Below are 27692 nucleotides of genomic sequence, written 5' to 3'. Positions count from 1 at the left end.
CATGGCCTTCGGCTCGGGCATCATCAAAATTTTGGTAAAGAGTGTCAACCCTTGGGCAGGCACTAAATGGTGATATTGCCCTCGCTGGCATGTGTTATTACTTAAATATAGTATAGTATAGTATAGTACAGTATAGAAAATTTTTGAATGAGAAGACGGACGTGACACTTGAACTTACCGTGGCCGATGACGACTATACTATACTATTATGGCGTAGAATGCCTGCCAATATTCGAAAATACAATACTGCAATGACTATATGCAATACTGCAATGACTATATGCAATACTGCAATGACTATATGCGATATGACTATATGAGATGACTACATGCGATATGACTACATGAGGTAACTACATGCGATATGACTACATGCGATGTGACTACATGAGATGACTACATGCGATATGACTACATGAGATGACTACATGCGATATGACTACATGAGGTGACTACATGCGATGTGACTACATGAGATGACTACATGCGATATGACTACATGAGATGACTACATGCGATATGACTACATGAGATGACTACATGCGACATGACTACATGAGATGACTATATGCAATACTGCGATGATGACATGATATGCGGCGATTTTGTAATGACGTTATGCCATTCGTAGATTATTCAATACGCATAATACGAGTATTAATATGAAACAGGCTAGGGAGTACTCCTCAGCATGTTGCACGTGGTAAGAGGTGGACCATTTGATATCCTGGGGGGGGGAGGGCTTGGAAGATTTTGGGGGGAAAAAGATGCCAAATGGATTTGCTTGAAAAAAAAATCCGGATATGAGAGGGTTATGGAAAAAAAAGATGGACCACTGCTGCTAGAAAAAAAATGTCTTGGCAGGGAAATGATGCACAGGTTCGAGTATACTGTTCAAATTGCTCGTACCTCTCCAACCAGGGTTCAAACATAACTATACATAAAAAATATACATATAATACATGTATTACCTAGCTACAACACTAGTTACAGAACATGCCATGTAAGTGTTTGGCTGTTTCACAATCAGTGCTTCACTTATCTTACACTTTGGGGCAAAAGTGAACTTGAAGGTTTTGTAATGGTAACCTTCATACTATTGGATAGTTTATAAAAGAACTTAATCTAAATTGTTCTAGTCTCTTCAGTATGAATTTGTCAAAAGGGATGCTATACTTCCTATTTCAGACACTACATGTATCGACACCACAACTCAAATTCAAGTTTATATTGTACACTAGGTATGACCTCCTAAAGTGCTCTAACACATCAGTAACTTTACTATAAATGCAATATCAATGACCCTATACCAATGTTACAGGCCCACTTTTATAACATGGAAAACTTATGTAAAAAGTTATATTTACTTTAGCTTTTCGATGTTTGGCAATATATATCTCAGAGGCTATGAATAACCTAAAAATCGCCTAAATAGAAACAAAAAACTGCAGATCTGGCGGGGGGGGGGGGGGGGGGGGGCTTGGACTCCATCACCCCAGAGGCCACTCATTCGTTAAACCAACAATAAGATTCACCAAAATTGGTAAAAAAAAACTTAAAAAGCTTCTAGGGGAGATCCCCTAGGACCCCCCCCCCCATAAGAGGTAAACATGTCCAAGCCTCAAATCAAAGTTCTTCCCTCCACCTCTTACTGTCAAGATGCTATGAAATTTTATTTCAAAAATGTTTCAACCATGTGTAGTTGCTTTTTACATGTTAGAGCTGTCTTGTAAAGCTTGCAAATTATTGTCTGAAAGTGTCTGTGAATAGCCTAAACATTGCTTGAGAAGTAAAAAACCTCGAGGGCTTCTAGGGGGACCCCCGAGAACCCCCCGTAAGAGGTAGACATGTTCCAGTCTCAAATCAAAGTTCTTTCCTCCAACTCTTACTGTCAAGATGCTATGAAACTTTATTTAAAAAATGTTTCAACCTCACAGAGTTGCTTTTTACATGTTAGAGCTGTCTTGTAAAATTTGTAAATTATTGTCTGAAAGTGTCTGTGAATAGCCTAAACATTGCCTTTAGAAGTAAAAATCATCCAGGCCGTTTTCTAGGGGGAGATCCACTAGAAACCCCCCCCCCCCCATTCACAGACACTCGCACAAGAGGTGGACATATCCCAGTCTCAAAGCTCTTCCCTCTACAACTTACTGTCAGATGCTATGAAACTTTATTCAGGGGGGGGGGGGGGTCAGTGACTTTTTGTCGGCCCAATGGAAAAAAAACCACTGACACCCCCCCCCCCCCCATCCACCAATCTGGAGAAACTGACCGGTCTATCTGAATGTTTGAGCTCACCAATCAAGTTTCCGATTTGTATTTTCAGTGTGTCACCATACCATGGCATGCTTATTTAATTGAAAATCAAACATGTATGAAATATGTAGTTTTTTAAATATAATATGTGTGTGATAGAACAGCATCTTTTTACTCTCTCTATTACCGTGTGCCAAAACCAAACAGAAAATTGTGGCAACAAATGTAGGTGTTCAACATTAACGTAAAAAAAATCCGGATATCTCAAAGAAGCAAAGAAAAAAAAAGTTGCCAGCATAGGAAAAGGAGAAAAAAATAATTCTCAGGCAAGCAGGTGGGAAAAAAAATAATGACTCTCCACCAATCTTCAAAGCCCCCCAGGATATCGAATGGTCTACCCCTTATGCATATTGAATAATCTACGAATGGCATAACGTCATTACAAAATCGCCGCATATCATGTCATCATCTCGCATCGCAGTATTGCATGTAGTCATCTAATGTAGTCATATCGCATGTAGTCATCTCATGTAGTCACCTCATGTAGTCATATCGTATGTAGTCATCTCATGTAGTCACATCGCATGTAGTCATCTCATGTAGTCACATCGCATGTAGTCACCTCATGTAGTCATATCGCATGTAGTCATCTCATGTAGTCACATCGCATGTAGTCACCTCATGTAGTCATATCGCATGTAGTCATCTCATGTAGTCATGTGTGTCATTTAGATTTATTGTCATGTGTGCACCATTCGCCTTGTGTGTGCGTCATTTATAGTCACGAGCACAGGGCACGTATTATTGCTTAGATTGCCGCCCTGGATCGCCGTTTTCTTAGGAAAATATCGTACGAATCCTGCTGCTACAAATGTGTCAATCTCTAAAGTAGCGGAAATGTTTTTTCCTTACGTACGGTACAGGTAGGAATATATAGTCAAAGGGTTGTTATATCTAGTCTGTAGACCAGGAAAACAACAATCTAAGAAATATTACACGCCCCTGTGGTCATACGTGCATTACTTGCCTTATGTGTGTCATTTATTTCCATACGCTAGTCATTTGCCATAAGATCATGAGACTGTAAGATACGTCCTGACGTTCCGCCCTCACCGGCGTGGGAGGGGTTGGCTGAAGTGTGAGGGCGCCCCATCACGGCGTACCTTACAGACTACACTTACGTTCATCATCATCACACATCATGATCAAATGTAGACGAATAATAAAAAGTAAGTACCCATAGAGAAGACACTTAACACTCTAAGCCGTCAGATGTAGGTGATGTACACTTGATATCTTGTAGATGTAATAGAAATTGCCTTGAATGACAGCCACAAAAGCCAGACGATAGTACTTTCAGTTGGTCATTATATGTATAGACTATTTATAGAACTTATGGTATATTTTATTTCATTTATTTCATTCATCTAGATTAACTGGTATATACCGAGTACCGTTATGATATGGCAAGTCGGGCAAAAAAGTCCCCTGAACGTTAGATCCTTGATATTTTTATTGTCCATTCCTAATCCCAATGATATGATGTACAGGGTTGGTAGAACTTCACTGAGCTCTGTTGAAATGTGGCGCATGAAATATTGAATCTAACGTCCATATTATCTAGTCAATGCTAGGGGTATCATTGCTGCCAAGCAATTCTTTGTCGCTTCCTTTGAGTTGCCATACATACCCTTTTATATACAATAGGCCACAGTTTTTCCTTTATTTTTATTTATTACTTTTATTTATTTATTTATTTATTTATTTATTTTTTTTGGGGGGGGCAAGTTTAATACACACACTCACAATGCTTGACAGCCAATAGTGAGGAGTTATGAGGGTATGGTGCCATTATAACTCTCAAACATGAAAACCTATAGTTTGTGTTGGTGTTGGTGTAAAAATAACTTGAATATGACACAGGGCGAACATGACGAATGCAGGTGGAGACGCGGGAAGGATGGCGAATGCAGATGAAGATGCAGCGAAGATGATGAATGCAAACGGAGACGGGGTGAAATTGGTGACAGTGGTGGAAGTGCGAAATTTGTGTCTGTGGATGTTAAGTATGAGAGAAAGTCCATAGCCAGGCAAGTGAAAATAATCCAAACTACCGACCCTCTGACCTAACCTAACCTGAGGACAACCCAAAATGAGAAGAAAAAGAAAAAAGATGAACCGTTTGTGTATATGTAATATGTGGTCATGCGTAGTGATGGCAAAAAAGGACCGAGGCGTGAGGTAGTTGATGGCGATGATGATGAAAATACGGGTAGTATTTGAAATGTGTAGGTTGGAGAGGGGGTTATAAGAACAACAGTCACTCATTCATTCATTCATACTTAGAAAAGTAAAAGCATTTTAATTTCACAAGATTTTGATAATCATTTTCTTTGGCCTTTGTAACCATCTATTGTTTTGTTATAGTTCCATGCTAATGTTATAAAAAAATAGTATAAAAATTAAAGTTACTGAAAATGTAACATGTAAAATTAACTATATATGCAGTGTGCGTGAACAAAAAGAGTGTTTCCTGTCAACAGATGGGCAGGACATTGTGTTTTTATATTTGTCAGGGGGGGGGGATTGTTTTGTGGATGAATTGCAGGGGGGGGGGGGGGTCACTATTTTAAAGTACAACATGAATGGTTGCTAGTATTCAATTCCCACATTTCTTGCAATAGTGCTATTTAATACCGGTTGCTAGTATTCAATTCCCACATTTCTTGCAATAGTGCTATTTAATACCGGGTGCTAGTATTCAATTCCCACATTTCTTGCAATAGTGCTATTTAATACCGGTTGCTAGTATTCAATTCCCACATTTCTTGCAATAGTGCTATTTAATACCGGGTGCTAGTATTCAATTCCCACATTTCTTGCAATAGTGCTATTTAATACCGGGTGCTAGTATTCAATTCCCACATTTCTTGCAATAGTGCTATTTAATATCGGTTGCTAGTATTCAATTCCCACATTTCTTGCAATAGTGCTATTTAATACCGGGTGCTATTATTCAATTCCCACATTTCTTGCAATAGTGCTATTTAATACCGGGTGCTAGTATTCAATTCCCACATTTCTTGCAATAGTGCTATTTAATACCGGGTGCTAGTATTCAATTCCCACATGTCTTGCAATAGTGCTATTTAATACCGGGTGCTAGTATTCAATTCCCACATGTCTTGCAATAGTGCTATTTAATACCAGGTGCTGGTATTCAATTCCCACATGTCTTGCAATAGTGCTATTTAATACCGAGTGCTAGTATTCAATTCCCACATTTCTTGCAATAGTGCTATTTAATACCGAGTGCTAGTATTCAATTCCCACATGTCTTGCAATAGTGCTATTTAATAATGGATGCTAGTATTCAATTCCCACATTTCTTGCAATAGTGCTATTTAATACAGAGTGCTATTATTGAAGTGTGTAATAGTGACCCACTTTGAGTGTTATATTATCCATATCCATATTATTGATAATGGTCTTTCTGAGACCTCGACCTTTGACCTCGACCTGTATCTTCAAGGTCAAATAGCCAAACATTAATCATAGTGCACAGTATACAGCAGAGATGCATAGACCAATTTCAACCAAGCCTGGCACAAATGTCAAACTTCACATTTTGTGCACAAGCTCAGTCTGGCGGCTTAATACATAGAAACCTAAATTAAATGACTTAATACCCATTTTATTTATAATGAGCTTTGAGACCTTGTCATTGCTTTGTTTTGTGACCTTTGCAATGATGACAAAATATTGGCCATATTTGTCATAAAAAATTCTGAATTTGACTTGGCTAGTAAGTTGAAATATTGAAGACTGTCTTTGATGAAGACTTGATGAAAATTTATCAGTTTATGAACAACTTTCAGATGAATATTTGAGGCTACATCACTTTTCATCTGTGTTCATGACAGCACAGATCAATTGTAGATGAACAGCAAAGATAAGTAAAGAACTTCTAGATGACGCTTACCATTCATAGCTTTTAGGTGTAAGTGATGTATACTTGATATTCTGTAGACGTACCATATAATAGATATTGCCTTGAAATACACAGCCATGGATACACTAAAGACGACAGTACCTTAAATTCACTCAGTCATTAGTAGCATTTTTATGCCAACAATTATTTAGACTGAGAATGTAGTCATACTCGTATGGTAATTCTGGCTATATGGTCCCCTGGATTTGAGAGTTTAATTTGAATGTTTGTAGTGAAATTGACCAACCCACCCCCCTGATAAAAAGAGGATTAAATGTTTGATAGCTCTACTGAGCTCTGTATGCAGTTGAATTTAGGCCGCATTGGAAATTGATTACTCTAAAATCCATATTATCTAGTCAATGCTAGGGGTGTCATCGCTGCCAAGCAATTCTTTGTTGCCAATTTGAATCACCATACAAGGACACATACTTTTTGTTTGTTTTTTTTGGGGGGAGAGGGTTAACATACATGCACATGCTTGACTGCGAATATGAAGAGTTGTAATGGAATGTGCCATTATAACTCTAAACCATACAAACATACGTACAGAAAGTTAAAATGAATGGGGAACTTTATTGTATTGTTGTAATGAATATGACGCACAACGGTGATGGCAAATAAAGATGGCGACACGGCAGTAATAGAGATGGCGGCGACACGGCGGAGGTTTGTGAGGTTTATGTGTGTTGGTATGAGAGATTAAGGCCATAGACAGCAAGTGAAAAATATGTAAAACCTACAAAGGACTAACCAACCAACCATTGCCAACCAACCAACCAACCGACCAACCGACCGACCAACCAACCAACCAAACAACAAAGTAATCAACCCTAGAGACCCACCTAGTCAGAGAAAACCAAAATCCACAAGAAACCAGACGTACAGAAAGGGATAACAAAAATCGAGGAGTGCTGTTTGTGTATGTCAATATGTAATATATGATCATGTGCAGCGAAGACTGCGGACCGAAACGCGAGGTAGATGATGGCGCAGATATGACAATTGGTGCCGGAGACGCAAAAATGATAGTGTATTTGATGTACGTATGTTGGAAGGGGTGAGGTGGGATAGTTAAAAGAGCAATCATTCATGCAGCCATACAAACTAAAAAAAACTCAAAAAACTTACTTGGTGCTGATGTCTGAAACTGTTTTTCTGTTCTTCTAAACTCCTCCAAAAGTTCTACTAATAAAATAACTTAAAAATTCATTTCAATACATAAATTACATTTTAATAGATATACATAAATGCAAAATACACATCAGTATCGTAATAATCAAATACATCGATCAGTCTTGGGTCTTCTTATCACCACAGGCTAAAAGAAAGAAATTTAAGAAATAGTATAAGAATTGAAGTATTCACTCACAATGCAATTATATTATTTTCTAAATTTATTTTATATTGCAGACATGACAATCAAATAGAAATAAAGTTTCTAAATCTAACTTTCAATGTATAAACATATTAAATATTAAAAAGACAGTTTTTTGACTCACATTTTCCATCATTTGTCCATCTTTGTCGAGCCTGGCTTCCTGAAAATAAACTTGCATGGAAATTGTATTAATACAGTTTGGTTAATATATTGTGTTTTATTTAATAAAATAATGAAAAAATACATTCAATATAAATTACATTTACCAAAGTGCTCCCATATGGTTGATATTAAATTTTCAAGGTTATAATTTGTAGACAATATTTTTTTATGAAATGGGGTGAAAGGAAGAAATCAAATCTTGACGAAGGTAAACTTGCCCAGGTTTGGGAAACCACTATAAAGAAAGAACTGTGTGTATAAATTTGCAAATACAGTATAATTAATTGATTTTTTATTGTTCTACTGTTTCTCCCTGAAAAATCGACCCCAATGGTTAGAAAAGCCAATGAGAATAAGTCAAGCAAAAACATTTTTATACTATTAAATTGATTATGAAATAATAACTGACTAAAGTTGCATAAAGTGGGTAGAATTTGTATGTGTTATCAAAATGTGTATTTTTGTCCTATCTCAGAGAATTAAAATTTTTTTGCAGAAGTAATATGGGAGGGGGGGGGGGGGTGCACAACTCCCATAGGTGGGAAAGGTCTGCTGGAAAGCAGTGTTTTTTTGTATACTTTTCTGGGCTGGAAAACTTTGGAAAACCCTGCTCAGCTGGACTGATAGATTTTGCTTCAGTTGCAGCTTAGAATAAATCTATAAATTTCAAAACATTATTACAATTCTTAAAAGTGAGATTTCATTTTCCAAAAGACAATTAATTTGGTCAGTTTTTAGCTATTTCATCGTACAAACTGCCGCCTGTATCTATCATAGATCTGTAGAGTATCTATTTTGTGCTATAAAGTTGGTATTAGAAAGTGTCTCCATTTTTGGGTATGTAGTATGACAACAGTAAGGGCTTGGTAATCTTAGCAAAGCCTCCTAGTATCATTTCACACAGAGTTGTCCTGTCATATGAACATGTTTAATGAGAGTAATCCATAATGCCAATACTATTTCAACTTTAAGTGCAATTAATTATGAAAGGAGAATTAGAAATTAACAGTCATTGGTGCCTAATTATGTGCTTATTTACTATATATTAGTATTTATTATATATTAGTATTTATCATACATTAGTATTTATTATATTAGTATTTATTACTTATTAGTGATTATTTATTATATGTTATTATTATTACCCTAAAGTTATTATTATTATTATTATCATTATTGTTATTAAGATAGAATTTAATAGTAGGGCCGGCAAAGAAAATTTATCTAAAGTGTGCTTCTTTGAACTAGTATTCGCAAAATAAACCACTTTCATTAATTTTGTTCACATGACCATATATCCCAGGATGAGGTGGGCAACTCTTTGTGAAATGACATAGGGAGGCTATGTTGAAACCCCCAAAAACCAAACTGTTGTCATACTACACACCCTAAAAATGGTCTGACTCTTTCTTATACCAACTGTATCACTCAAAATACATACTATACAGGTCTATAATACATGCAGACGGTAGTTCATATGATGTAATACCTAAAAACTGATCAAAAATAATTAATTTTTTGAGAAATGAAATCTTACTTTTAGCAATTGTAAGAATTATTTTGAAAAATATATCAATATTTTGAACTACAATTAAAATAAAATCAACCAGTCTAGATGGGCAGGGTTATCCAAAATCTTCTCGCCTAGAAAAGTATATACCCTATATCATACATGTACATGTACCTTATGACATATGCATACAGACTTTACAGCAGACCTTCCCCGTATAGTCCATGGGAGCTCAAGGCCAGGTTTCAAAATAAAGCTTGTTTTATGATTAATTATGCAGAAAATATTGATTTTTGATGACAAATATGGCATATTTTCCGAATGACATGTCACCTTTGTGCCAGTTTTGAAAGAAATCAGATATTGGAAGTCTGAGCCCATTGTAATAGTCACTCACTTTGGGGGACTAAAAGTGCTTTTGCTGGATGAATTCTATTCCCTTTTCTAAACATTGTGATCTCTGATTGAGAGAGAAACACAAGTGTGGTAAACCATAATATTTTGTACTTTTATGATTCAGTTTTAATTTAGCAAAACCAATTGCAACCTACAGGAGCATTTTGGTTTACACCAGTTATATTTTTACAGCTTTTATTTTATTTATTTTTTACAGAGGTTAATGAGGGAGACGGTAGTTCTCTTATAAAAACGTTTTTTTTAAACTCCTCCCATGTAACAAAAACTACTCTAATGGTGAAAAACTAATGGTCCTTGCTCAGTGCTCGGGGATCATCATGTTATAGACTTTTTGTAATTACAGATTTTTAGTTGTAGTCTTTTTAGCCCTAATTTGCATATCACTGATGAAATTATCATATCAAGAATACATCTTAATCTAATTATAGACAACCAAAAAGACATTTTTAGATCATAATTTACATATCACTGATTGGATCGTGTTATAGACCTTTTGTAAATATAGACTTAGTTTTAGTCTTTATAGCCCTAATTTGCATATCACTGATGAGATAAACACATCAAGAATACATCTTAAACTAATGATAGATTTTTTACCATAAAGACACATTTTTAGGCACTAATTTGCATATTACTGATTGGATCATCTTATTATAGACTTTTTTAAATAAAGACCTTTAGTTTTAGGCTTTTTAGCCCTAATTTGCATATCATCAATGAGATCATAGTATTAAGAATACATCTTAAACTAATGATAGACTTTTGACCAAAAAGCCACATTATTAGCCCCTAATTTGCATATCACTGAAGAGATCATCTTGTTATAGACGTTTTGTAAATATAGACTTTTAGTTTGAGGCTTTTTAGCCCTAATTTGCATATCACCGATGAGATCATGGTATTAAGAATACATCTAAATCTAATGATAGACTTTTGACCAAAAAGACACGTTATTAGGCACTAATTTGCATATTACTGATTGGATCATCTTGTTATAGACTTTATAAATATAGACTTTTAGTTTTAGTCTTTTTAGCCCTAATTTGCATATCACTAATGAGATAAACACATCAAAATTACATCTTAATCTAATGATAGAATTTTGACCAAAAAGACATATTATTAGGCACTAATTTGCATATTACTGATTGGATCATCTTGTTATAGACTTTCTTTTAGTTTGAGTCTTTTAGGCCCTAATTTGCATATCACTGATGAGATAAACACATCAAGAGTACATCTTAATCTAACGATAGACTTTTGACCAAAAAGACACATTATTAGACACTAATTTGCATATTACTGATTGGATCATCTTGTTATAGACTTTCTTTTAGTTTGAGTCTTTTTAGCCCTAATTTGCATATCAGTGATGAGATAAACACATCAAGAATACATCTTAATCTAATGATAGACTTTTGACCAAAAAGACACGTTATTAGGCACTAATTTGCATATTACTGATTGAATCATCTTGTTATGGACTTTATAAATATAGACTTTTAGTTTTAGTCTTTGTAGCCCTAATTTGCATATCACTAATGAGATAAACACATCAAAATTACATCTTAATCTAATGATAGAATTTTGACCAAAAAGACATATTATTAGGCACTAATTTGCATATTACTGATTGGATCATCTTGTTATAGACTTTCTTTTAGTTTGAGTCTTTTTAGCCCTAATTTGCATACCACTGATGAGATAAACACATCAAGAGTACATCTTAATCTAATGATAGACTTTTGACCTAAAAGACACATTATTAGACACTAATTTGCATATTACTGATTGGATCATCTTGTTATAGACTTTCTTTTAGTTTGAGTCTTTTTAGCCCTAATTTGCATATCAGTGATGAGATAAACACATCAAGAATACATCTTAATCTAATGATAGACTTTTGACCAAAAAGACACGTTATTAGGCACTAATTTGCATATTACTGATTGGATCATCTTGTTATAGACTTTGTAAATATAGACTTAGTTTTAGTCTTTTTAGGCCTAATTTGCATATCACTAATGAGATAAACACATCAAGAATACATCTTAATCTAATGATAGAATTTTGACCAAAAAGACACATTATTAGGCACTAATTTGCATATTACTGATTGGATCATCTTGTTATAGACTATTTTATTGTTAGTCTTTTTAGCCCTAATTTGCATATCACTGATGAGATAAACACATCAAGAATACATCTTAATCTAATGATAGACTTTTGATCAAAAAGACTCATTATTAGGCACTAATTTGCATATTACTGATTGGATCATCTTGTTATAGACTTTTTGTAAATATAGACTTTTAGTTTTAGTCTTTTTAGCCCTAATTTGCATATAAGTGATGAGATAAACACATCAAGAATACATCTGAATCTAATGATAGAATTTTGACCAAAAAGACATATTATTAGGCACTAATTTGCATATTACTGATTGGATCATCTTGTTATAGACTTTCTTTTATTTTTAGCCTTCTTAGCCCTAATTTGCATATCACTGATGAGATAAACACATCCAGAATACATCTTAATCTAATGATAGATTTTTGATGAAAAAGACACATTATTAGGCACTAATTTGCATATTACTGATTAGATCATCTTGTTATAGACTTTTTGTAAATATAGACTTAGTTTTAGTCTCTTTAGCCTTAATTTGCATATCACTAATGAGATAAACACATCAAGAATACATCTTAATCTAATGATAGAATTTTGACCAAAAAGACATTATTAGGCACTAATTTGCATATTACTGATTGGATCATCTTGTTATAGACTTTCTTTTAGTTTGAGTCTTTTTAGCCCTAATTTGCATATCACTGATGAGATAAACACATCCAGAATGCATCTTAATCTAATGATAGATCTTTGACCAAAAAGATGAGATCATAAGCCTTAATTTGGTTTTGAGACACATATATTTGATCACTATACCATGGGTATAACTGAAGCGGTGACATTATTTTGTATTGTAATTTATGAATGTTCTGACCATCACAAAACGAAAAATAAATTTGGTTCACATTGTTGGTTGTTATGTGGTTATTAGCTATATTTGTAATATTGTAAACAAACTTATCTTTTTCATCATCTTCAAAGAAGAATGTCTTTACGGAAATAACTCTTAAATTTGTAACATGAATGAAAAAAATATGCGCTGCAGAGCAAAATACACGGGTTTTAATTTTGTATGATTAGCATTTTAATGAAAGAAATATTTCGATTCAACTTTGTATTTCTTGAAAAAAAACTAACTAACTAGATTTTACGAAAACTTTAATCCTAATTAGAAGTGGCACAGTCAGTATTTCTAGAAACAATCTATTTTAAGTTTACATTTAGTTAACTAGTTTTTGCGAAAGTTGTTAATTTTAGAATGGGAACCCTAATTAGAAGTGGCACAGTCTGTATTTCTAGGAACAACCTATTTTAAGTTTACATTTGGTTTACTAGTTTTGGGGTAACTTTAGTATGGGACCCTAAATAGAAGTGGTTTTCTGTGGTTATAGGCAATTATGGTTTTCAAGTTTGTGTTTCGTAAATAGTCTAATATAAACATCAATGATTTTTCATTTGAACATGGCAAAATACAATTGTTTCGGTTGTGAAAGAAATGTGTATACCGGAGGTGGCTGGATTTATAGGAATCTGGGTACCCGAGAACAACTTTGTGTACATGACTATGTATGACGTATCTATTCAAATTTGTTTGTCGATAAATTTTGATTTGTATTTTTTATTCGTAGATAAATTTTGATATGTATTTTGCGTTCTTAATGTTTTCGAAAATGGGGAATATTACAGTCTGTGCCACTTGAACAACCAATGACAAACTTTCCTCCTGACAAAACCGTCTAAATCCTAACCTGTCAACCCGGGCCGCCACCTTCCCGCCAAAAAAGGTACCGCGCCGAAATTGCCACCATGGCCCCCATTCCCATACAACGGGCCCAAATGCAGCAGAAAGAACAAACATAGCAAACCGACTTATCTCATATACCATCCTTCGACGTTCTCGCAGGGACCAAACCATGATAAATTGACGAACCAATACGCAAACCATTGACTTCCATTCTCGAACAGTCTCTATTGTACAGCGAACAAACATCTGAAGCAAACACAGCATCCATACGGTGATACACATTGCAATTTTTCCTTCCAACTTCCTCTTTTCGACCAGTGAGCGAAGTAGACAGCATACAGCATCCAGGACCCATACCAAACATCGGAATATTCTTCTATCATCCACTCTCAGCAGTACAAGGCTTCGGACATATACTATGACGACATAGACCAGGGTGAGCAGCACAATACCAGTATCCATCTTTGTTTATCGTTTGCTGGAGTCGCAAAGACAGTTTGAAAATGTATCACGCGTCATTTATATACCCAACCCAAGATGTTAGATTCCTGTCGAGAACCATGAACCAATCAGACCTAGAGGATCAAAATTTTCCTCTACCCCTCCAGGTGCACTTTAAAGGTGGTGGCAGGGAAAACTATTGTGTTTGTAAGACTAGTTAGGTGTTGTTTGTTTCAAATTGGTCAATCACTTGACAGGGAGTACACGTGTTACATTTGACAAACAACCAATCAAAAGTCCGGAGTTGATTTCTCCACATTCTTTTATTTTACAGGAATACAAACTTATGTAACGTGCACAGGGGTGAACACTGTGTAATGAAGGTATAGACTAGCGTTCCTCGCTAAATGCGTGCAATGACGGATAAGCACCGGTATTGTTGATGAATTATGAATGTATGTGTCGACCCCCGTTTGAATGAAAGTGTAATGTATAAAATTATGTGAAAACCAGGACGTGGTGACGGGGGCTATTGTCTTGGAATAATAAGGTGTTGTATTTTGTTACCAATTACTCAACTCGTTGACATACAGTTTATTTATTTATTTCACGGAAGGCCGGCAAGTCCCATTTACAGGCTCCTAAAAATGAAAAATTCAAGAATACAAAACACACAAGCATATCAAACAAACAAAACTAACTTAATGCACATTAAAAACACATTTTTCGATTACTTATTCTCTAAGTATGTCAGTCATTTCATGATGAACGAAGAAGTCATAGTCAAATACAGCTGTAAGTCTTGCACCGTCAACCAGTTCAATTCTGATAGAAATCTTTTAAACAGTTCATGTTCTTTCCTACATTGCAATGTCAGATCCCTTACAAAAAACTTTGATAGCTTTGTTAACTTTCTAAGCATGTTAGATCAAAATTTTCTTTTTATAGCTCTAACGGAAACATGGTTACATCCCGATTCAAATTGCTGTCTTTATGATTTGCCTTCCTATACTTTCGTTACTTGTAATCGTGAAGCCTCACAAGGTGGTGGAGTCGCTCTGTATTTTCACAACTCGTTGTCCTTCTCTCGCATTAACACATGTAAAATTAATCACTGCGAATCCATCTTTGGGGAAACTATGATCAACAACAAAAAGATTGTTATAGGCGTTATCTACAGAAGACCCAACACACCTTTTAATGAATTCATTGACAGTTTAGAAGCATGCCTTGATCAGGTGTCAGTGAACGGGCGTGATTGTATTGTCCTTGGCGATATGAATATTGACACATCTTTAGATAGCCCACCCGTTACTCATTACAATACTCTCCTGAATACACACAATATGACACAATTAATTAACACCCCTACCAGAGTTACTAACACCTCACAAATATTACTGACCACTTTATTGAGTCCGGTACAATTGAAACAGACATTTCAGACCACTATCCAATTTTCGGCATTATTAAAAGTCTGCATCACGTTTTTGAAAACAGTACCAAAACACACACCTACGATATCTGGAATTACAACAAAGAGGCCTTCTTAGCTGACCTAAGCAATGTATCCTGGCAACCAGTCCACATGTGCGAAGATCCGTCTGAAGCATACAATATTTTTAATGATTTATTTCATACTGTTATCAGAAGACATCTTCGAATAAAAACATTTACAAGAACACAAAAGTCAATTAAAAGACCCTGGATCACAAAGGGCTTATTTACATCCATACATACAAAACATAAACTTTTCTCGAAAATGAAAAATCACCCAAGGAATAACCAAATTAAAAATATGTATACTAGGTACAGGAATACATTGACGAAGCTCCTTAGGTTGGCTAAGAAAAACTACTACACCAATAAAATTTCAAATGCCTCTGGCAACACCAACAAAACTTGGCTTATTATTAAAGAGATGTTGAACAAAACACATACCAAATGTTCTCCCGATAAATTAACTACAAACAACCCTGGAAACACATGCTTAACAAATACAAGAGATATTACTCAAGAATTCAATAATTATTTCACTGGTATTGGCCCAATCTTGCTCAAAAGATTACAAGCAACAAAGACTTTAGACAATACCTGGATGGGAACTACCTCAACTCCTTTTTCTTTCACCCCGTGTCTGAAGAAGACGTCCTTGGAGAAATATTCAAGCTTGATCCCCGCAAAGCTACCGGTCAGGACACAATTAATCCCCTCTTAGTTATACATGCTGCTCACATTACTGCATGCCCTCTCACACATATAATTAACTGTTCTCTAAACAATGGTATTTTTCCAAGTCTACTTAAGATTGCCAAGGTAATACCTATTTATAAAAAAGGTTCGCCATGCGATGTTGGCAATTATCGCCCCATTTCAATTTTGCCCGTAATCAGTAAAGTGTTTGAATCTATTGTCAATCATCAACTTGTTATATATTTTGAAAAATACAACATCCTCATCAAAACTCAGTTTAGTTTCAGGAAAAAACACAGTACTAAGCTTGCCCTGGTTGACCTGATCACTGGTATTGCTAATAAGCTGGACAATGGATATCTGACATGTGGTATATTCATTGATTTGCGGAAAGCCTTTGACACAATAGACCATAGTATTCTTCTACAGTGTCAGAGGCTTGCCTTTACTTTGGTTTAAAAGTTATCTCTCCCAGCGTAAGCAGTGTGTCTGTATAAATAATGTTACCTCGCCATATAGCGAAATACAATGTGGAGTACCACAAGGCTCAATTTTAGGCCCCCTTCTCTTTCTGATTTACATCAATGATATTGTGAACGCTACTGATGCATTTGAATTTCGATTATTTGCCGACGACACAAACTTGTTTCAATTTATCAACAATCCCTCAAATATAATTCAGCTTGATCAACTCCATTTCGACTTCAGGAAAGTCTGTGACTGGTGCGACGCCAATAGGCTCACTATCAATGTAGAAAAAACGAATTTCATGATTATTAAGACTTCGCAAAGATTGGTGAAAACGGAGGGAAGTCTGGGCATCAATCGCTCACAAATTTCACAAGTAACGTCAACCAATTATCTTGGCGTGTGTTTAGATCAAAATATGCTTTGGACATCACACATTGAAAAAGTTAGGAAAGCAATTTCTCCAATTAATGGCATAATTTCCAAAATTCGCTATTACGTACCTAAATCTACTCTTCTTCTGCTGTATAACTCTATGATCTTGCCCCATATCTCATATTGTATAGAGATATGGGGCAATACATACAATACATTTCTCAAGCCTATCTTAAACCTTCAAAAGAAAGTTATTCGCTTTATAACTTTTTCAAATATTGGTGCTCCCTCCTCCCCTCTTTTTCAGCAACTAGGAATTCTAAGTGTCCACCAGCAATGCAAATTTAATACTTCTTTATTTATTTTTGATTTGAGGGCCGGTCACTTCCCGCAAACAGTTAACGACTATTTCAACACACCACCAAATACGTATCACACTCGGAATACAACGAGAGATAACTTTTACATTCCAAAAGTAAATCTTACTTTGACGCAACACAATTTTCAGTATGCAGCTGCAAAACATTGGAACTCCTTACCTGAAGAATTTAAAAAAATACAATCCAGGACTACTTTTAAATCTCAGTTAAAACAGTATTTGTTACAAAATTAATTCAGCTTTTTCTACCTTACATTGCATTTAATGCCAGTTGTTATATATTTTTTTTGATGAGAACGCGTTTTGTTTTGTTTGTTTTTTGTTTGTTTTTGTTTTAATTTCAAATTTGTTTTTGTTTTTGCTTTGATTATTTTATTTGTTTAATCAATTGTAGTATGGGCCACAAACTTGACTAGTTTGTTTCAAACTATTTCTGTGGTCCAGCCATAAACTCTGTATTCATCCATCAGTTTAATTGTAATATTTATTCCACTGTCTTTTGTACTTTCTCTCTTGTTATGTTGATATGATTTTGAGTTTGTGGCAAATAAAATACTATATCTAAAATACATTATGAGGCAAATATATAAAATCAATATTGTCAGGTGGACAATCTGGAAAATTAAATTTGATAAATTAAAGTCAATATTAAAAATACTACAACAAAGACCACTATACGTTGTTATACATGTACATCTGTGAACGGCACAGTGTTTAAAAACATTAAATTTACTGGCATCAGGTTTGTAAACTTTCTAGTTCTCCGATCCGGCATCTGTGGAACTTTAAAATGTAACTTGAAAAGCATATATGGACTATCATAAACATTACTTACACACTTGTAAAAAATACCATGTCTAAAAACATCCTCCGTTGCGATGAGAGGGGATTGGCAAATCGAAAAACTTGCATAATGTGCATATTGTGTCGGTTAAAAATTATTCCGTTTAATGAATTTTCCAGAACCCTTTCAATGCTAGCCTGTGGTTTATTTTGGCAAGGTTACCAAATGATTGAGCCCTATTCCAGAATACTCCCCATGGGTGATCAAGGTATGCTGTTCCTGCGCCAAACCACAATTGAATGGGGTTGGCTAAGTATCTCCAAATATAGATTACGATCCAACCTCTCCTTGCAAATCCCACACTTATAAAGAAATCTCTTATTATGTATGAACACTGAAGTCGATTACCACTGTTATTTTATACTAGTGTATCATACATTTGCACATCTCCAGAATACGGGAAGTATGCCATATAACTGCACAAATGAAAATCAGCGACAACGTTTTTTTGTGAGCTTGAAGGGAAGAGGGAACTGGGAAACAATTTGAACAAAATATTTTCTCATCAGCCCCCACCCCTTCCCTAAGTGCTGTTCGTTCCCTCGGTTTGCATTTGCGCGGAAATGTAATTCAGGCCAGATATACTCTCTGTCTAAAATAGGTGGAACAACATTATCCACATATTAGGGCAAGAAATGGCAAGACAACTAGTTTATTAACTGTTGAAAGCTTCATAAGACAGTTGATTTCTCGGGATTCAATTACGATATGAGCAGTCAAATTTTTGGTCGCTTCTTTCTTTATGTGAGGAGGATTTAATTCAGAAGTGTTTAAGACGATTTTTATGAAGATAGCACACTCGAGTAAACATATAACTATCAATCCAACAATATATACCAATGACAACTGTCAATCAAACGTGTCACGTGAACTGATTGCTTTGGTAAATGAAAATATAATTTCATTGAGACACTGACCCGCCCCTGTGCTACATCCAAGTGGGACACACAGAAGTATCTTTATACGCATATAAAGTCCAGATACGTCCTGATAAAGGAAGTCAAAAGTACAAACCATGTTTGGCAGTGTCATTTTATTTTGGTACATGCAAATGTATAATTGTTTTTTCTTCTGAGCTAACATAAAATGGAATATTAATGCTGGTACCTTTAGAATTCAAACTGTTCTTACTACATTTATCAAGTAAACAAATATACCTCACGTCTGAATAAAGACTTGAATATGTGCTGAACAAGAAAAAATGAATCGATTAACTAGAGATTCTTACATTATTAATACTTTGGTGACTTCTGCACAAATGTTGAAGACATTCATTGACATCACTGTACCAGTCATTCTGTAACGTACACGTACTATAGCGTAGAATGCCTGCCAATATTCGAAAATACAATACTGCAATGACTATATGCAATACTGCAATGACTATATGCAATACTGCAATGACTATATGCGATATGACTACATGAGATGACTATATGCGATATGACTACATGAGGTGACTACATGCGATATGACTACATGCGATGTGACTACATGAGATGACTACATGCGATATGACTACATGAGATGACTACATGCGATATGACTACATGAGGTGACTACATGCGATATGACTACATGCGATATGACTACATCATGAGATGACTACATGCGATATGACTACATGAGGTGACTACATGCGATATGACTACATGAGATGACTACATGCGATATGACTACATGAGATGACTATATGCAATACTGCGATGCGAGATGATGACATGATATGCGGCGATTTTGTAATGACGTTATGCCATTCGTAGATTATTCAATACGCATAATACGAGTATTGATATGAAACAGGCTAGGGAGTACTCCTCAGCATGTTGCACCGTTGCACGTGGTAAGAGGTGGACCATTTGATATCCGGGGGGGGGGGGGGCTTGGAAGATTTCGGGGAAAAAAAGATGCCAAATGGATTTGCTTGAAAAAAAATCCGGATATGAGAGGGTGATGGAAAAAAAAGACGGACCACTACTGCTAGAAAAAAAAATGTCTTGGCAGGGAAATGATGCACAGGTTCGAGTATACTGTTCAACTTGCTCGTACCTCTCCAACCAGGACACTTGTCAAATCATGACAAACAGTTTCAAACACATGTCAGGTACCAGTCAGTTTCGTTAGCATGTGGTACATATATATATATTTGTTCTTTTCTCTGTTTCTTTCGTAAATGGTTTAAATATTACTTCATGTAAGGGTTCATAAATAACTATACATAACATTATACATATAATACATGTATTACCTAGCTACCACACTAGTTACAGAACATGCCATGTAAGTGTTTGGCTGTTTCACAATCAGTGCTTCACTTATCTTACACTTTGGGGCAAAAGTGAACTTGAAGGTTTTGTAATGGTAACCTTCATAATATTGGATAGTTTATAAAAGAACTTCATCTAAATTGTTCTAGTCTCTTCAGTATGAATTTGTCAAAATGGATGCTATACTTCCTATTTCAGACACTACATGTATCGACACCACAACTCAAATTCAAGTTTATATTGTACACTAGGTATGACCTCCTAAAGTGCTCTAACACATCAGTAACTTTACTATACATGCAATATCAATGCCCCTATACCAATGTTACAGGCCCACTTTTATAACATGGAAAACTTAGGTAAAAAGTTATATTTACTTTAGCTTTTCGATGCTTGGCAATATATATCTCAGAGGCTATGCATAACCTAAAAATTGCCTAAATAGAAACAAAAAACTGCAGATCTGGCGGGGGGACCCCTTGCACTCCATCACCCCAGAGGCCACTCATTCGTTAAACCAACAATAAGATTCACCAAAATTGGTAAAAAAAAACGTAGACATGTCCAAGCCTCAAATCAAAGTTCTTCCCTCCACCTCTTACTGTCAAGATGCTATGGAACTTTATTTCAAACATGTTTCAACCTTATGTAGTTGCTTTTTACATGTTAGAGCTGCCTTGTAAAGCTTGTAAATTATTGTCTGAAAGTGTCTGTGAATAGCCTAAACATTGCCTTTAGAAGTAAAAATCCTCCAGGCCGTTTTGTAGAACCCTAGAACCCCCCCCCCCCCATTCACACACACAATAACACACAAGAGGTGGACATATCCCAGTCTCAAAGCTCTTCCCTCTACAACTTACTGTCAGATGCTATGAAACTTTATTCAGGGGGGTCAGTGACTTTTTGTCGGCCCAATGGAAAAAAAACACTGACACCCCCCATCCCCCAAGCTTGAGAAACAGACTGGTCTATCTGAATGTTTGAGCTCACCAATCAAGTTTCCGATTTGTATTTTCAGTGTGTCACCATACCATGGCATAAAAACTGTCAACGATGTTTATTTAATTGAAAATCAAACATGTATGAAATATGTAGTTTTCTAAATATAATATGTGTGTCATAGAACATCTTTTTACTCTCTCTATTACCGTGTGCCAAAACCAAACAGAAAATTGTGGCAACAAATGTAGGTGTTCAACATTGACGTAAAAAAAAATACGGATATCTCAGAAAAGCAAAGAAAAAAAAAGTTGCCAGCATAGGCGAAGGAGAAAAAAATAATTCTCAGGCAAGCAGGTGGGGAAAAAAATAATGACTCTCCACCAATCTTCAAAGCCCCCCAGGATATCGAATGGTCTACCCCTTATGCATATTGAATAATCTACGAATGGCATAACGTCATTACAAAATCGCCACATATCATGTCATCATCTCGCATCGCAGTATAGCATGTAGTCATCTCATGTAGTCATATCGCATGTAGTCATCTCATGTAGTCACATCGCATGTAGTCACCTCATGTAGTCATATCGCATGTAATCATCTCATGTAGTCATATCGCATATAGTCATTGCAGTATTGCATATAGTCATTGCAGTATTGCATATAGTCATTGCAGTATTGAATTTTCGAATATTGGCAGGCATTCAACGCCATAATACTATACTATACTATACTATACTATACACTATACTAGACCAATGGGATCTCATGTGAGGATGTCCGGCTTTCAAGATACGTGATATAACTATTCTCAACTCAGCTATGAACAGACACAGGGTAACGAAACGTGATATGATCATCAAACGTAATCCTTGTGTAGATATCTCTTCTTCTGTACACAGGACTGAAAAGAAACTGGTTGTGATAGGCAAGAAATGGCTTGATTTGGACCCTGAAGTTCAAAACCTGAACCTTATAATAGGGGTAGACACTTGAATGGAGTCTCTATGCATTACAGTTTTTGAGTTATGCTGATTTTTAACAACAAATACAGCCCCCCCCCCCCCCATCCAGTCAAATTTGCATATGTCACAAAACAAAGTGCACACAACCCATATGTCATCTTTGTGTCTGGTTTGAAATGATATCAGATATTGCATGTCTGACAAAATGATGTATTATGCCACACTATTATGACATAATATATGGACACACTGACAACTGATGAGACAGATGGAGTCAATCACAAAAGTCTCACTTCAGCTAGGGCACTAAAAATTCACCTCATTGATTGTTTGCAATTTAAGAATTCCCTACTGAGCAGATCTGTTCATTGTTGATTTAAGTAACTGCTTAACTTTTTTCTTTAGGGAACTGACCCATGCAATGTAGAGATGATGAAAGTGACTTTTCATTACCTACCAGATATCAAAAAAAGCTTTGCCTTTGTTTCCCTTTCAAATATGAAGTACTATGATTTACTATGATCACCATGGAAGAAACCATGGCAAGACAGGGGAGGAAGCCTTAAAGGCTTAGATAATCCTCTTTTTGTTCTTATGCTGACAGAGTCTAATTTTAAAGTCACACACAGTCTTGGCTTGAATTACATATTCACTGACAGGTAAATTATTCCAATGAGATATAGTTCGTTGAGTGAAGAAATACTTCCTGATGTCCAATCTGATAGTGGATTTGGCAAGTTTGAGAGAATGTCCTCTGGTTCTGCTTGACAGAATACAACTGAAAATTTATCTGTAGGAACTTGAAATATGAAATATGAAACTGTGACTTAAATTTGGAAAAGACTGAGTGAAAAAAGTATTTAGAGGATTCCTTTGGTAAAGTTCAGGGAAGATTAAAGTCTATGTTAAGAATTAGTCATGTTGTATACAATGATGACAATGTTAGTTACAGTAGAGTTTTTATTTACCAGTATTTGTCTAGAGAAGGGAGGTCTTCATGTATTTCTGGTCAACACTTGTGTATTCACTATGTTTAATGAATAGTTGGGTGTTATAAAAGACAACATACAATAGGTTGGTTTCTATCACCTAGCAGTACAGTGTTAGCAATAATCTGAACTTTAGCAAAAGTGATGTATGGTCCCCTTTGGAACTTGCATTAAATGTATTGGTTATAGATACAGGCAACAATGCATTCAATGGAACTTGCCAAGTAAGGTTGGATTTAAGGGTCAAACAAGATTGCTATTCATACCTTTCACCTAAGTTCAGATCAATACCAGCTTCATACTGGTAAGTGAAAGTGAATGAAACCAATGCGTTTTATCATCTTGACACATCCAAGTTTGTATTAGACATAGTAAATTCACATGGTCATCCTTTCCTATAATTGCTTTGAAAAAATATCAATACTTTTGCAAAATTTTTAAATGACATTGCAAAATTAATTCATTGCAGAATTAAATCATTAAACTTTAACATTTTTAAAATGACATTCTAGTCATTGCAGAATTAAATCATTGAAATTGTATGTGATAAAAACTTCCAACATTTTTAAAATAACATTCTTGTCATTTCAGAATTAAATCATTGAAATTGTATGTGATAAAAACTTCCAACATTTTAAAAATAACATTCTTGTCATTTCAGAATTAAATCATTGAAATTGTATGTGATAAAAACTTCAAACATTTTTAAAATGACATTCTTGTCATTCAGAATTAATTCATTGAAATGGTGATTAAATTTCAACTTTTGAAAACTTGACTCACAAGCAAAACAGTCTGGCATGCCTTGTGAAAATCTAACACAAACTCCTATCTAAAACTGACAGTGCACATGTGAAGCAAGCAATGTCAAAAGTTAGTTGTCATTACAATGAAGTTTCTTAGGTCAAGAATAAACACTGAACTCCTCTATCATGCACCTAATACAATAAATATTGAAAACTGTACCTACACATTCAGTGTGACTAGGAATACACATCGGATCTAATCTTTAGAATTCAATACAAAATAGAACAATCTAGGGGTCTCATGGTGAATGACACACTTCAGGGGTCAAATCATATGGCAGATGGAACAAAACTCTTGTTGAAATGCAAGCTCATAGAAGATAGAAATATCGCCCTACAGTGTTTATATTGAGTCAGTTTATCACAATGTAGCTATTGATGGACTGGTCATTTTATCGCAATGCAGCTATTGATGGACTGGTCGGTTTATCACAATACAGCTATTGATGGACTGGTCAGTTTATCACAATGTAGCTATTGATGGACTGGTCAGTTTATTACAATGTAGCTATTGATGGACTGGTCAGTTTATTACAATGTAGCTATTGATGGACTGGTCAGTTTATCACAATGTAGCTATTGATGGACTGGTCAGTTTATTACAATGTAGCTATTGATGGACTGGTCAGTTTATTACAATGTAGCTATTGATGGACTGGTCAGTTTATCACAATGTAGCTATTGATGGACTGGTCAGTTTATTACAATGTAGCTATTGATGGACTGGTCAGTTTATTACAATGTAGCTATTGATGGACTGGTCAGTTTATCACAATGTAGCTATTGATGGACTGGTCAGTTTATCACAATGTAGCTATTGATGGACTGGTCATTTTATCGCAATGCAGCTATTGATGGACTGGTCGGTTTATCACAATACAGCTATTGATGGACTGGTCAGTTTATCACAATGTAGCTATTGATGGACTGGTCAGTTTATCACAATGTAGCTATTGATGGACTGGTCAGTTTATCACAATGTAGCTATTGATGGACTGGTTAGTTTATCACAATGTAGCTATTGATGGACTGGTCAGTTTATCACAATACAGCTATTGATGGACTGGTCAGTTTATCACAATGTAGCTATTGATGGACTGGTCAGTTTATCACAATGTAGCTATTGATGGACTGGTCAGTTTATCACAATGTAGCTATTGATGGACTGGTCAGTTTATCACAATACAGCTATTGATGGACTGGTCAGTTTATCACAATGTAGCTATTGATGGACTGGTCAGTTTATCACAATACAGCTATTGATGGACTGGTCAGTTTATCACAATGTAGCTATTGATGGACTGGTTAGTTTATCACAATGTAGCTATTGATGGACTGGTCAGTTTATCACAATGTAGCTATTGATGGACTGGTCAGTTTATTACAATGTAGCTATTGATGGACTGGTCAGTTTATCACAATGTAGCTATTGATGGACTGGTCGGTTTATCACAATGTAGCTATTGATGGACTGGTCATTTTATCACAATGTAGCTATTGATGGACTGGTCAGTTTATCATAATGTAGCTATTGATGGACTGGTCAGTTTATCATAATGTAGCTATTGGTGGACTGGTCATTTTATCGCAATGCAGCTATTGATGGACTGGTCAGTTTATCACAATGTAGCTATTGATGGACTGGTCATTTTATCGCAATGCAGCTATTGATGGACTGGTCGGTTTATCACAATACAGCTATTGATGGACTGGTCAGTTTATCACAATGTAGCTATTGATGGACTGGTCAGTTTATCATAATGTAGCTATTGGTGGACTGGTCATTTTATCGCAATGCAGCTATTGATGGACTGGTCAGTTTATCACAATGTAGCTATTGATGGACTGGTCATTTTATCGCAATGCAGCTATTGATGGACTGGTCGGTTTATCACAATACAGCTATTGATGGACTGGTCAGTTTATCACAATGTAGCTATTGATGGACAGGTCAGTTTATCACAATGTAGCTATTGATGGACTGGTTAGTTTATCACAATGTAGCTATTGATGGACTGGTTAGTTTATCACAATGTAGCTATTGATGGACTGGTTAGTTTATCACAATGTAGCTATTGATGGACTGGTTAGTTTATCACAATACAGCTATTGGTGGACTGGTCAGTTTATCACAATGTAGCTATTGATGGACTGGTTAGTTTATCACAATGTAGCTATTGATGGACTGGTCGGTTTATCACAATGTAGCTATTGATGGACTGGTCAGTTTATCATAATGTAGCTATTGATGGACTGGTCAGTTTATCACAATGTAGCTATTGATGGACTGGTCAGTTTATCACAATGTAGCTATTGATGGACTGGTCAGTTTATCACAATGTAGCTATTGATGGACTGGTCAGTTTATCACAATGTAGCTATTGATGGACTGGTCAGTTTATCACAATGTAGCTATTGATGGACTGGTTAGTTTATCACAATGTAGCTATTGATGGACTGGTCGGTTTATCACAATGTAGCTATTGATGGACTGGTTAGTTTATCACAATGTAGCTATTGATGGACTGGTTAGTTTATCACAATACAGCTATTGATGGACTGGTCAGTTTATCACAATGTAGCTATTGATGGACTGGTCAGTTTATTACAATGTAGCTATTGATGGACAGGTCGGTTTATTACAATGTAGCTATTGATGGACTGGTCGGTTTATCACAATGTAGCTATTGATGGACTGGTCAGTTTATCACAATGTAGCTATTGATGGACTGGTCAGTTTATCACAATGTAGCTATTGATGGACTGGTTAGTTTATCACAATGTAGCTATTAATGGACTGGTTAGTTTATCACAATGTAGCTATTGATGGACTGGTTAGTTTATCACAATGTAGCTATTGATGGACTGGTTAGTTTATCACAATGTAGCTATTGATGGACTGGTCATTTTATCACAATGTAGCTATTGATGGACTGGTTAGTTTATCACAATGTAGCTATTGATGGACTGGTTAGTTTATCACAATACAGCTATTGATGGACTGGTCATTTTATCACAATGTAGCTATTGATGGACTGGTTAGTTTATCACAATGTAGCTATTGATGGACTGGTCGGTTTATCACAATGTAGCTATTGATGGACTGGTTAGTTTATCACAATGTAGCTATTGATGGACTGGTTAGTTTATCACAATGTAGCTATTGATGGACTGGTCAGTTTATCACAATGTAGCTATTGATGGACTGGTTAGTTTATCACAATGTAGCTATTGATGGACTGGTCATTTTATCACAATGTAGCTATTGATGGACTGGTTAGTTTATCACAATGTAGCTATTGATGGACTGGTCGGTTTATCACAATGTAGCTATTGATGGACTGGTCAGTTTATCACAATGTAGCTATTAATGGACTGGTTAGTTTATCACAATGTAGCTATTGATGGACTGGTTAGTTTATCACTAGCATT

The 27692-nt window shown here is 35.5% G+C and overlaps 1 protein-coding gene across 1 annotated transcript in view; it reads left to right on the top strand.

Moving 5' to 3' along the window:
• Nucleotides 1-9168: 9168 nt before the first annotated feature.
• LOC144437867 (uncharacterized) overlaps nucleotides 9169-27692 on the top strand; it is a 435833-nt gene continuing 417309 nt past the window's right edge. Inside the window, exon 1 of the mRNA XM_078126900.1 lies at nucleotides 9169-9172. The gene's annotated coding sequence lies outside the window, so the exon portion shown is untranslated. The remainder of the gene's footprint in view (nucleotides 9173-27692) is intronic.

This window comes from Glandiceps talaboti, chromosome 7 (assembly GCF_964340395.1).
Source record: "Glandiceps talaboti chromosome 7, keGlaTala1.1, whole genome shotgun sequence".
Taxonomy (NCBI): domain Eukaryota; kingdom Metazoa; phylum Hemichordata; class Enteropneusta; family Spengelidae; genus Glandiceps; species Glandiceps talaboti.
The sequence above is the reverse complement of the archived record's forward strand: the minus strand, read 5'-3'. Positions and strand labels throughout refer to the sequence as shown.